Below are 11,504 nucleotides of genomic sequence, written 5' to 3' on the forward strand. Positions count from 1 at the left end.
GTCTTCAAATACTGGTTTTTATCAGCATTTGTTCATTAAGAGGTGATCTGTATCCTGCTCACGCAGAGCTTATCATATCTGATGAATGATCTGATTCATTTTCATTCATATTCATTTGAAGGAGAATAATAAGCATGTAAGAAGAAACATGGCTCTTCCATTTCTGGCTAAATACCCAAAAGAACAAAAGTTTGAGGGCATGGGAGAGACTGGTTCAAGTGCTGTCAGGACTTGAAAGCCAAAGGAGGTCGTTCTCAGTCTTGTGGAAGGACAATAAGAGGTTTTTGGTATGTTTACATGGTGTCTGCTACAAGGGGTTAAAGCATAAGGGCAAATGGTACACTCTGAGAGTAATACTCCTTAGTGAAAAGCGTCGCATCTAGAACGGGATATAAGGTGAGAGGGAAATAAATGTGGAGAAGGGTGTGAAAAATATCAATTCACAGGAAAATGCACACTCTTTTAAAGCTAAAAATGCTGTATTTTAACTAAGGTATCATGCACTCTTTCAGTAATACTCTTCTTTAAAAACAGGCACTGATAACCTGTTGCTACTATTGGTCTCTCTGTCTCCTAGGGAGGGAGCAGATCCAAGCAGCGTCCTCAGCTCTTTGCAGGACACAGAGCCATGGCAGAAGGAGACCAGCGGCATAAGCATGGCCCTTGGGGGGAACTTCTGACCCCTCAGTTGAGGTGAGGAAGTTTACCTTCAGCTGGGGAGGTGGAAGCTATCTCGCTTTTGCCACATTTAGCACGGGACAAGGGTACAAATATAGGTAGTTATTGAGAGCACATGTATCTTGTGTTTTTACAGTAACTTACTGCACTGTAACTTCCTGAATAGTATGCCGCACATGGCAACAGACTTAATTATTCTACTTTGTTTTTCTTGAAATATAGTCTCTTTCTGATTTTGGTTAGTTTAGCAGAAGTGTGGGGAGGTAGCAAGCAGGGATGGGCTTGCAGTGGGAGAGATTTATATTTGTGTCTGGTGTTTTTAGGAATTTATTTCATATTGCAACCTCTTTCTCAGCCTGCTATTCTTCCTTCTCACTGAACTGTGTTCAAAAGGCCAGGTAAGCTGGGTGTGAAGATTTCCCCCAAGAGATACTGCAGTTCCCCAAGCCTTGAGGTGCCCCACACATCAAAAGGCCTGGATGCTCAGTGTTTGAACAGCACTGCTCACTGCAAGGGACACCCTTCCCCTCCCATAGATGTGACCTATTTGGTCTCGTATGGCACAGGAAACCCTTAGAAAGCCTTTTCCCCTCCTGGCAATACAATTGCAATTTATCAGTCTCTAGTAAGACCTCAACATCACACAGAAAAACCCAGCAGCCTTTCAATTAGAGGAAAGGCAGATCAACCATCCCTCTTTTCATTTCCCCTCCAGTTCATTCCCTATGCTTCCTCATCACCATCTAAGCCGTGATGCCTTTGCTTGTGGAAGGAGTTTATGGGGTTGGCTTCTTAAAAAATTAACGTCTTCCAGGAAGGTCTGAAATCCTAGCCCATACTCATTCCTCTGCAGCAGGAACTTCTGCAGATGAAGCACGGGGTTTATTGCGATACCAAGGACAGACATTTTATAGGTGCTGTTAATTTCAGGTATGTCAGAGTATTAGGTCTGCCACAACAGGGCTGGGGAACAGTCCCTGCAGATGCTGGGGCAAAGTGTCCTGCCAGCAGTGGCCAGCATTCCTCTTGAAACTTGTTATAGGGAGGGGGGGTCCCAGCATGAATTACTGTGTGGGCAGTGTGGGTGATGAGGGGACTGGGCCCTGACAGCCAGCTGGGATGGGATGTGATTTGATAGCACAAAGGCACCTCAGATTGTTGGGATGAATCATCCTTTGGAGGCATTTGCAGCTCCAGACACAATAAAGAGAGCCGAGAGAGCCAGGCAGAGCTGTACACCCCACTTTCAGACAGCTACAACTAGATGAGAGGAGCCCCACTGGTGTCTCAACCCTTTCCAGCCTCCACAGGTTTGATTTCCCCCCTCTTTTACTGTGTCTGCTGGGAAACGAGCCAAAGCCACACAGAGCTGGATCTGCTCCTGATGTTCCTCATGTTCCCACTGTTCATCTCCATGGCTTTGGGCTGGCCCTTCAGAGGAGCTGAGGCCAGCAGGGAAATTTGGAGTATGATCAGCTTCCTCAAGGGGGGAGTTTGGATTCAGGGGGTTGTTTCAATCCCATCCCCACCAATGTTTGCTAAAATAATAAAAACTCATTTCTTTCCATTAGCTCAACTTGCATTTGCTATGTTGGTGGTCTCTTCTGCTCCTCTTTCTTAAAGTCTTTCCTTATAAATTTAATCAAAACAAGTTTCCTAGATTTACTGAGTGATTCCATTTCCTGACCACTCTCTTTCATGTCTGCTTTACCTGTCTGCCTCTATTCCTTGCTGTCCTGCAAGGATCTTTAACACACATCCCTGAACCCACCCAGCCACAGCCCTTCAGTGTTTCTTTCATAAGAACTGAAACAGGCTGAAGTAGGCTTGATTATTTGACAGAGTAAGGCTAGAGTGCATCCCTCTGCTGCTCCAAGGGAAAAAATCCCTTTCCCTGACACTCAGCTCTGATTTACAGCTCTTGTCCTATGTGACCAGCAGCTCCCCATCACCTCTCCCCTCTCTTTAGGTGGCTGGTTTCCAGACAGTGGCTTACCATGTCTGTCTTCAGGTACCTTACCAACTGGGAAACTCATTGTGTCATGCGGATGGATGGCGTTGGAGGTGCAAAACGATGGTTTCCCCACGCCCCAAGCCCAGGCGGAGGTATGCCTGCCGTTCGGAGGTCAGGGTGCAGACCCCCCCCTGCACCCAGGGCTCGCTCCCCAAGAAGGTCCATGCCACTTCTTCTCCCTCCCTGGATAACCATGACCTACCTTTCTGCATCCTTTTACTTCTCTCTGGCTGAATGCCCTTTTTAACCTTGCAGGAATGTGAGCACATACTAACCAGAGGGGATATATAAAACATGTCAGGCTGTACATAATACTATGTGAAGGCGCCTACCTGAGACACTGGGGCATGAAGACTACAGTATGCTGCTGGGGAGCAGGAAAATTTATTGGCGGCTTTAGGCCTGACAACCTTTGATGGCTGTCAGAGTGGCAGGGAATAGAGGCAGACACAGATTTGTGCTTCGCCCCTGCCTTAACTACCAGGAATTTATTGTTCAATCATTAACTTCTTACATAGAACCTCCTTCCTTCAAAAGCTGCAGTTATTACAGGGGGCTGGAAAGCCCTTTCTGCCCTTTCCTTGTTTCCTTTAAAAAAAACCCCAAGTTATATATCCTGCGGAGTGTTTGTTTTGTTTTGAAAGCCTCTGCAACAAGAGGGGAAAAAGTGTCAGAGACAAACCAGCGGTTGTTTTTGGTTTTCCTTGTTTCATTGTGTTCCAGCTGACCAGCTGCAAACTTTTTTTCATGCCTTCATTGTTGTTTTTACTGTCAGTGGTTTTACTGCTTGATTTCTACTCGGACATTTCTTGCAGGTGTACCTCTAAGTGGTAAATCAAGGCTGCCCTTGGCTCTTTGATCTGGGTCTTCAAATAATGAAACCGAGTGCTTATCTCTCTCTTCTATCCAGGTGGCTGTGTACTTTGCCAGCGCTAATGAGACCGGTCTCACGACACCGAGGAGACAAGCTGTAGGTAACTATTGTCCCCGTTTAAACGGAGGTGCAGAGAGGCTCACCCAGCAGGGCGAGGGAAGGCGGCAGCAGCGCTGCTGGAGCAGCACGCCCAGCGCTGACTGCCAGCACAGGCTCTCTAAACTGACTTCCCCTACTTTGATAACGACATGGGGAGAGTGATAGCAAGCCCTGGCAGGTGTTATTGCTCCTTTGTAAATGGCAAGACTGGTCATAATAATGAGAATACATCATGGAAAAACATGCTTTATCTTTAAAGCACTTCAGAAAAGTAGTTCTGTAACTTCCCAGGTACGCAGCCCTATAATCACTGCTCCAGCTTACTGCGACTGCTTATCTGCTGCCCCCTCTTACTAATTACTCCCAGAGCTCAGGACATTTTTCTCCTGGGAATTAAGGATGTGCGTAAGAGACAGCAGGAGCAAGCCAAAAACGAGAAAGGACTGCAACATCTCCCTCTTACAAATTTGCCACCTGCATTATGCCTGGTCTGCTGTGGAGCATAGACTGTGGAGCATGCTGGTGTACAGGAGATAGCAACTTCACGGCTGGGGACACAGGAGGCCTAATGGGGCTGACTTATCTGAAGCTGGAGGACAAACCAACAGGAGAAGTAGCTGGGTTGCTGGCAAGGGGCAGGTCATTTTGGTGTAGCTGTCCAAGCTCTCCCACTGAAATGCAGGCTTCTGAGAGCCCCACTGAGAAATGACGCAGAAGTCGGTTCTTAGAGATCACACAATCTAGCAGCTGTTCAAATGCAGATGGTTTCAGATCCACTGCTAACATGTTTTTCCTTACCCTTCAGAATCTATAATTCCAATTTCAAGAAATGAAAGGTTGTATACTCCTTCTTGTTAAGGTGCGAACTGTGCCCAGATACAGCTTAATGCACAGCTGTGCTTTTAGCTGGAGGGTATGGTTTCACAAGACACCTTGAGTTGAATTAATAACTCATGGCTCTGCTGTTTTAGTGGGCCGAATTGGCTTATCTTGCAATCAGACAAGTGCCAGAGCCAGTGCAAGGAGAGTCGGGGAGGTGGGGAGTCTGTGGTGCAGACTGGGATCTGGAGAAGGGCATAGAGGGGACCCAGGGATGGAGGAGAACAGGCTCTTCCCTCCTGTAGCAGCAGCTACTAGTTCAGCTCATCCATAACCAAGCCCTTACTGACCAGAGAGAGATCAGACGGCAGTGGTGTCTGGACAGCTGAGTCACTGCTACAGCTGCAGGGGGAAAGCTTAAGGCTCTCGGTGCTTCAGGCCACTGTGGTGAGGACTCAAACAGCAACCGCCAGGAGAGGTGTCAGCATGGAAGCCTCATTACTCAGGAGAAAACAAAGGCAGCTCTGCTATCAAGCTACTGCAACAGTATTAGTATTAGACTAGTATCATACTCACGACAAGAAATGCAAAGTTTAATGGGTACACTGTAAAAAAGTAGGGAAAAATAAGGGAAAGAAAATATGCATTCCTGAGCCAAGTTGGTTTAATAAAGTAATAAATATTTAATGAATGATGCTTTCAAAACAGAACCAAATAGGATCATGGAAAGGCAGGAGAAAATGCAAGTACAACAGAAATGAACTGGATGGCTGTGAAATTCCTAAGCTGGGTCTGAGGAGGGGAAGGTAAAGGGAGGAGCTGGCCAGACATTTCTACTGACTTCTGTCTCTAGAGTGTCTCATAAAATCCCACATAGCTCAAATTATTTCATTCCAAGACACACATTACAAAGACAAACCTGTTATTAATGGGAAACTTTCCTGATATGAAAGGCAATATGAGGTTGATCTTGTTCTTGCCATATGTCTTCTGAAATGACAGCTAAAGATGGCTGAATTGCCTCTCAGTGCTAGGCAGTGGTTACTGACTAAGGAGATTTTTTTTTATTGAGAAAATTATTATATTCCCTTCCATGATAATAAAATTCTTCATGACACTCATTAAAAATGCTAAGACTTCCCAGGTAGCCGCTGTGCCCTGCCAGAAGCATGGTGCTCTCCTGGTGCTCAGGCAAGCCCAACAAATCTGTAGAGCTTCTTGTATATTTTCAACATCTTTGCAATCCTCCTTTAAGAACTTGTGATTTGAATAAGCCCAGGAGTGTCCTGATGCTTCTGAGCTGATTCTTGTGCTGCTAATCTTTGCTCCACTATTTTTAGATAATTTTCCAATCTGCCTGCTTTTCAGTTACGCATTTGCTCAAAGTGATGGCTTATTTATATGGTTCGGGAGCGTTTGCTATTTCCCTCAATACGTGGGTCTGAGCCCTGCAAACGCTTTCCAACTTGAGCAAGATCTGGTTCCCCTTATTGTCTGCACCCTGCTATGGGAGAGGTCCCCACGGGGCACACAACCACCCACCTGTGGGGTGCTGCAGGAGGAGGGCACAGCTCATGCCCTGCCACAAGCCCCCACTGCCCACCAATATAATAGTAATAAATAAATAGTAGTCTTTATGGTTTCAAATGTTTTGAAAGGGTACGTGCTCCTACAACAAAAGCATGAATGCATTGTCAGCGTACAGCAGTGCCCGCAGCCACGACTGCAGGAGGTCCCTGACAGAGGCCAGTGAAGGTGCCCTGGAGCAGCTACAAGCTGGATTTTGCCACGTGTCACCTGAAGTTAGGCACACAGGGGAGGCCAGCGGGGATCCACTCAAACCTACATTTGTGCTGCTGTGCAATAAATGGCAGCAAGGAACAGGGCAAAAATTATAATTTCTTTCCAAATCTGTTTTAGTCCTGTCTGCCTTCAAATAGCTGAGAACCAAAGACTGATGGGTGCAGGAGCCAGGCCGCTGTGTCCTGGCCACCTGGGCCCGCAAGTGCTTTGGTGGCTGCATGGGACCTGATTCTGGTCCCAGATGGAACAAAAACCTCATCAAGACCAGCGAGCCACCCTGCTGCTACAGCCCTAAGGAGGGGAGCGGGGACATGTGGGGGGCATGAGCCAGGGCTGGGGGGGATGTCTGTTGTCCTGAAGTGCTCCCAGACCAGTAAACAAAACTTTATTGCATTTAAAGCTTTATTACCTTAAATAGTTGGAGGAATTCAAAGCTGCCTTCTGGGTTTGAAGTGGAGGCTCCTTGGGCTGCAGCTGGCACCAGGCACTGGGAGAGGTCAACCTTGGGAGTGCTGCTCATTGAACCAGCATGTGAGTTGCCAGCGGTGGATGACATCTGTGTTGCCTCTGCAAAGTGGGACTGCCATTTTGCTGGGAAAAAAAGCAACATTTCCTTTCACAGGCAGGAAAGTTTCACCTTGAACCTAAAGTAGGACAACTTGCATGATGTTTGCTAGAGGAAATACAGTGAAAACAAAGCTGTGATGGCAGAGACATGGGCTGGATGTTTTTTGCCCCCATTCCTGAGTCTGTAAGTGAGGAAATCTCACTTAGGGTCATATCTGAGCACCTCTGTGGATATTCACAAATCTGTCAGGTTTTGCTCAACAAACGCTCAACAAAAAAGCAGTGAGTTGTTTGGCCAAGACAGTTCAAACCCATCCTCCTCCTCTGGTAAAGGAGCTGAGAAGCAGCGGAGGGTCAGGGAAAGCGCCTTTCAGCTACAGTGCAGCGGTTTGTGCTTCACACTCCCATGCAAACTGTGTGGGTTTGCACTTTTGGGAAGTGGGGCTGCCCTTGAGGAAGAAAGAGAGGTTTATCTGAGCTGGCACTGTGAACAGCACTTGGCTGCTATAGCTGCCACTTTCATTTAAGGCCAACATGAGCTCACGTGCTTTACACAAGTGCAGATGCTGTGGGTGTTGCAAAAAATCAACAACTGCTGACAACATATCTACGGATAAGCCCAAGCTATTCCTTGAACTTTGAACACTGAACTCCTCTGAAGTGCCAAATGCTATTTATACAGGATAATGTTATTTATAAAGGATACAGGCACAATTTTAATAATGAATATTCTTACAGCTAAACACTTGCTTAAAAATGGATCCAAAGTAGCCAGTTAAAGCCCCTCAGTAATTTGTTTATTTTGGGTTTCTTTCTTTCACATTTGTGACTCAACAACCTGGCAACAAAAGGCCTCCGTTATTCTCATTATACAGGGTGGTGTGTTTAAAGAAATTGGACCCAATTATGTCGATTATGCCAATCTTGCCAAACTATCTCTTCCAGCAAGAAATTACGTAGCCAAGATCATTTCTGGGTGATAAATATCTCTCATTTCCTTCAAAACCACAAGTGCCTTCTGCCCAGAGAAGACTGGCCAGATAAGCAGCATGGTGAGGCCAGTGACCCTCCATCCTCTGACCCAGCAGCCACCTGTGTCCCTCGGTGGGCTGCCTTGGGCACTTGTCCCCATTGAGGGCACCCAGGCCACCCCTCACCATGGGACCATGGTGCCAGGAGGGTTACACAGCCAGGGCTCACCACCCACTGAGACCTGACCTGCGCCTGACTGCAGCCTCTGGGAGCCCCAGTTTTGCCCCCGGGGAAGCAGAGGCGATCTAGCTTGGTTCACCTTCCAGACTGCTGGGTATTCAGGTACTGCAGTGACAGAAGTCCCAGGAGCAGATTACATACTGAGAAGAATGTGGCTTTCTGTGGCATTACCACCTATTTCTGCCACACATAGGTACTCCCAGACTGAGAAGGAGCCAGCAAAGACATGTGAAAACCCCTGAGTGGTTCTTACCTTACCGGTAAAAGCCAGTGCTTTACCATACCAAGTCAAGCCAATGCCAGCAAACCCCTCCAATCAAACATGAGACGTTGAGGGACAAAACAGTGTTCCTTGGGGTGTCCTGAATATTTTCATGTGCGTACATCAGGGCTTAGCTTCCACACATGGACCTGCTTACTGGCAATCATAGACTTGCAAGAAAGTTTACTGCAGACCCCCTTTGTCCCCATCTCCCCTCTGTTCAATCCTTAGAGCCTCCTTGCTCTTTCCCTGGTAGCCCCTTTGCTACCTAAACCTTTGCAGTCTACTCTCCCTGCTGAAATACCTCCTGCTGTCTGCTCCCATCTGCGTGGCATGGGGTCTGCCTCAGGGCTTTATTCAAACACCACTACTTCTGTCAAGGTGTGGTTGATCTGGGAAGTTGGTTACACATGGAAATGTCCCCCAGAGAACAGCTTCTTGGTTTCAGAGCATGAACTTGGCTTCAGAAAAGCTGGGTGACCCCTGACATGATGGAGATTTGTAGAAATGCGTGTGTGTTTTTAAAAAGCGTGGAGGCTGTTGGCATAGTTATTTTTGTTCCTTGATCCCATAATCCCACCTCAGGGATCATATCTTTCTTCGGGAAGGAAGTCCCACTGTGGGAGAGGCAGACAGCTATTGAACAAGACAGTTACAAGAGGTCAGCTCAGCCTTGCCTCCCAAGCAGCCAAAATACCCAGTTTCCAGAAGGTGACTAACCAGAGGTTAGTCTTCGATGGGAAGAAAAAATGAGGACCGTGAGAAATTATGCCATCAAATAGGACACTTCAGTATTAATCAGGGGCATTAAGGAGCCAGTCAAAGAAAAAGGCAACGATGTAGGGAGCTGCAGAGGACAACTGTTGTCAGCTGAAAATGCCAGCAGTGCCACCCAAGCTGGTGGCACATGTGGCACACTCGCAGCTGGGAAGGCACCATGCTGCTCCCAAAAGTGCTCTGTTGCGGGGTGGTAGGCAGCGTCATCAGCCCTGGTTTGAAAGCACTGGAGGTTGGGAGCTGCCCTCGAGGTCACACATGTGTGTACACACTTGAGGTCATTTGGCCATTGTGGGGCACAACCTGCAATACAGATCTGTGGGGCAGTTGCGGGAGGCTCTGGAATGTGGACGTGAACTTTGTTTCTGTCTGTGCAAAACAGACATAAGGGAGGTAAAAGAAACAGGGAACAGGATACAGGCTGACATTTCAAACACTGCCAAAGTCTCAGTCTGTGGATTCAGATCCAGTGCTGTCTTCAATTACTGCAAACCTTTTCCCTCTTAGTCTCGGTTCTGATGTAACTAAAAGGACACCATCAACCATATTTCATTGCCAAGTCCTTCCCTTCCCTTCCCTTCCCTTCCCTTCCCTTCCCTTCCCTTCCCTTCCCTTCCCTTCCCTTCCCTTCCCTTCCCTTCCCTTCCCTTCCCTTCCCTTCCCTTCCCTTCCCTTCCCTTCCCCTCCCTTTTTTTGATTTTTTGGGGGGCATGCACTATTCATAGGTTTCAAGGCTTTCTAAGTTTACATTTAAAACAGATTCTAACCCAAAAAGTAAAATCTTCCTATGGATTTATAACTCTAATAAGGAAAAATCATGAAGCACCTTGCGTCAGCAAACCCTACCCTGTGTACGTACAACTCACACAGGACTACAGACAGTTTGCCTGGATCAGCAGGAAATAGGCAGGTGAACTGGGAAGTGACAGTGGCCTGTTTTCATGTGGAAGCTGAGGGAAATGGAAAAGAATGTCAGAAAAGAGCATCAAAAATGAGGAACAAACAAAACCTGAGCTTCCTTTCAATAGGCATTACTGGGGAAAAGACAGCTTCTTAAAATCCCTGATGACCTTTGGGGATATCTAAATCAAGAGTAACGAGGGTCTGAGGACAGGTGGCGGGGCAAGCTGGGGATGTGCCAATGGGCTGATGGAAAGGGAGTAGCCATGAGCCTGCTGAAGATCATCAAACCCTGACTTCGCCCTCCATATCTGTCCATGTAGACAAACCAAAAGCCTTTCATTTTCAGCCTCTGAAATTCAAGTCCCTTTAAGGTCCCCCATATTGAGCAGGCAAAATTGAAATAACTGAAGTCACAAGCCACTTCTGGGAAAGCTAGACCAGATTTATCTACTTTTTAAAATAAATATTATTTTGAAATTATCTGTAGTTTCATCTACTAAGGCTTTTTCTAATGTTTTAAAATAGTCATGGTTTGCATTTTTGGAAGAAACAGCATCAATTATCTTTTATTTAAATTTGGAAACAAAATGTAGCTTTCCTGGTCCTCCAGTCAGCCCTAAATCATAGAATCATAGAATCGTTTAGGTTGGAAAAGACTTTTAAGATCATTGAGTCGAACCGTTAACCTAGCACTGCCAAGTCCACCACTAAACCATGTCCCTAAGCACCACATCTACATGTCTTTTAAATACCTCCAGGGATGGGGTCTCAACCACTTCCCTGCTCTACAAGTACATAGAGCTAAAGCATCCCATAATCCGCAGCTGACGATGAAGGAAGGAGGATAAAGCAGTGTGCAGTGCATTTCTCATTCATGCCCATTGGGCCTTTCTTTTTTCCCTAGAAGGTTATGGCTTCTCCTCTTTAGCTGACATTACACACCAGTCATCACCATTGGTGCTGAAAGCTGGCCTAATATTTGTGGCAGCAGCTACTTCTCAACTAAATCCCCATGTTTACCTTGAAAAATGTCAATCATCCTCCAGTCTCAGTGCTCAATGACAACATTTACCAGCTGCAGCAAAAGCATCATCTCAGCAACCTTCTTCCTGGAGAGTCAACTTGGACACAGGACAGCAATGGCAACCCATGGACCTCCTTTCCTTATGGGAGCCAGGATAGCCAGAAGCCAAACATTGGCAAGGGGAACTGTTTTAGGTCTGGAGACACCTGACCTCCTGGAGCCTCACTGAGAAGGGGAAGTTACTGGAGGTGATAACAGTCTGACTGAGGTTCTTGCTGAAGTCTCTAGAGTTTATAACCGAAACGGGAATTTGGCCCTCTGTCTCAAGAAGGTTGTAAGCTCAAACTGAATTTTCCAGCAAATCCCCCAAGTTCTGCAGAGCTCCAGCATAAGAGCTTGGGAATTTGTCAGCTAGCTCACTGAAGGGGGGAGGGGGGAAGGTCCTTAATAAATAAAATACAAACCAGAGTAA

This window comes from Pelecanus crispus, chromosome 1 (genome assembly GCF_030463565.1).
Source record: "Pelecanus crispus isolate bPelCri1 chromosome 1, bPelCri1.pri, whole genome shotgun sequence".
Lineage (NCBI taxonomy): Eukaryota > Metazoa > Chordata > Aves > Pelecaniformes > Pelecanidae > Pelecanus > Pelecanus crispus.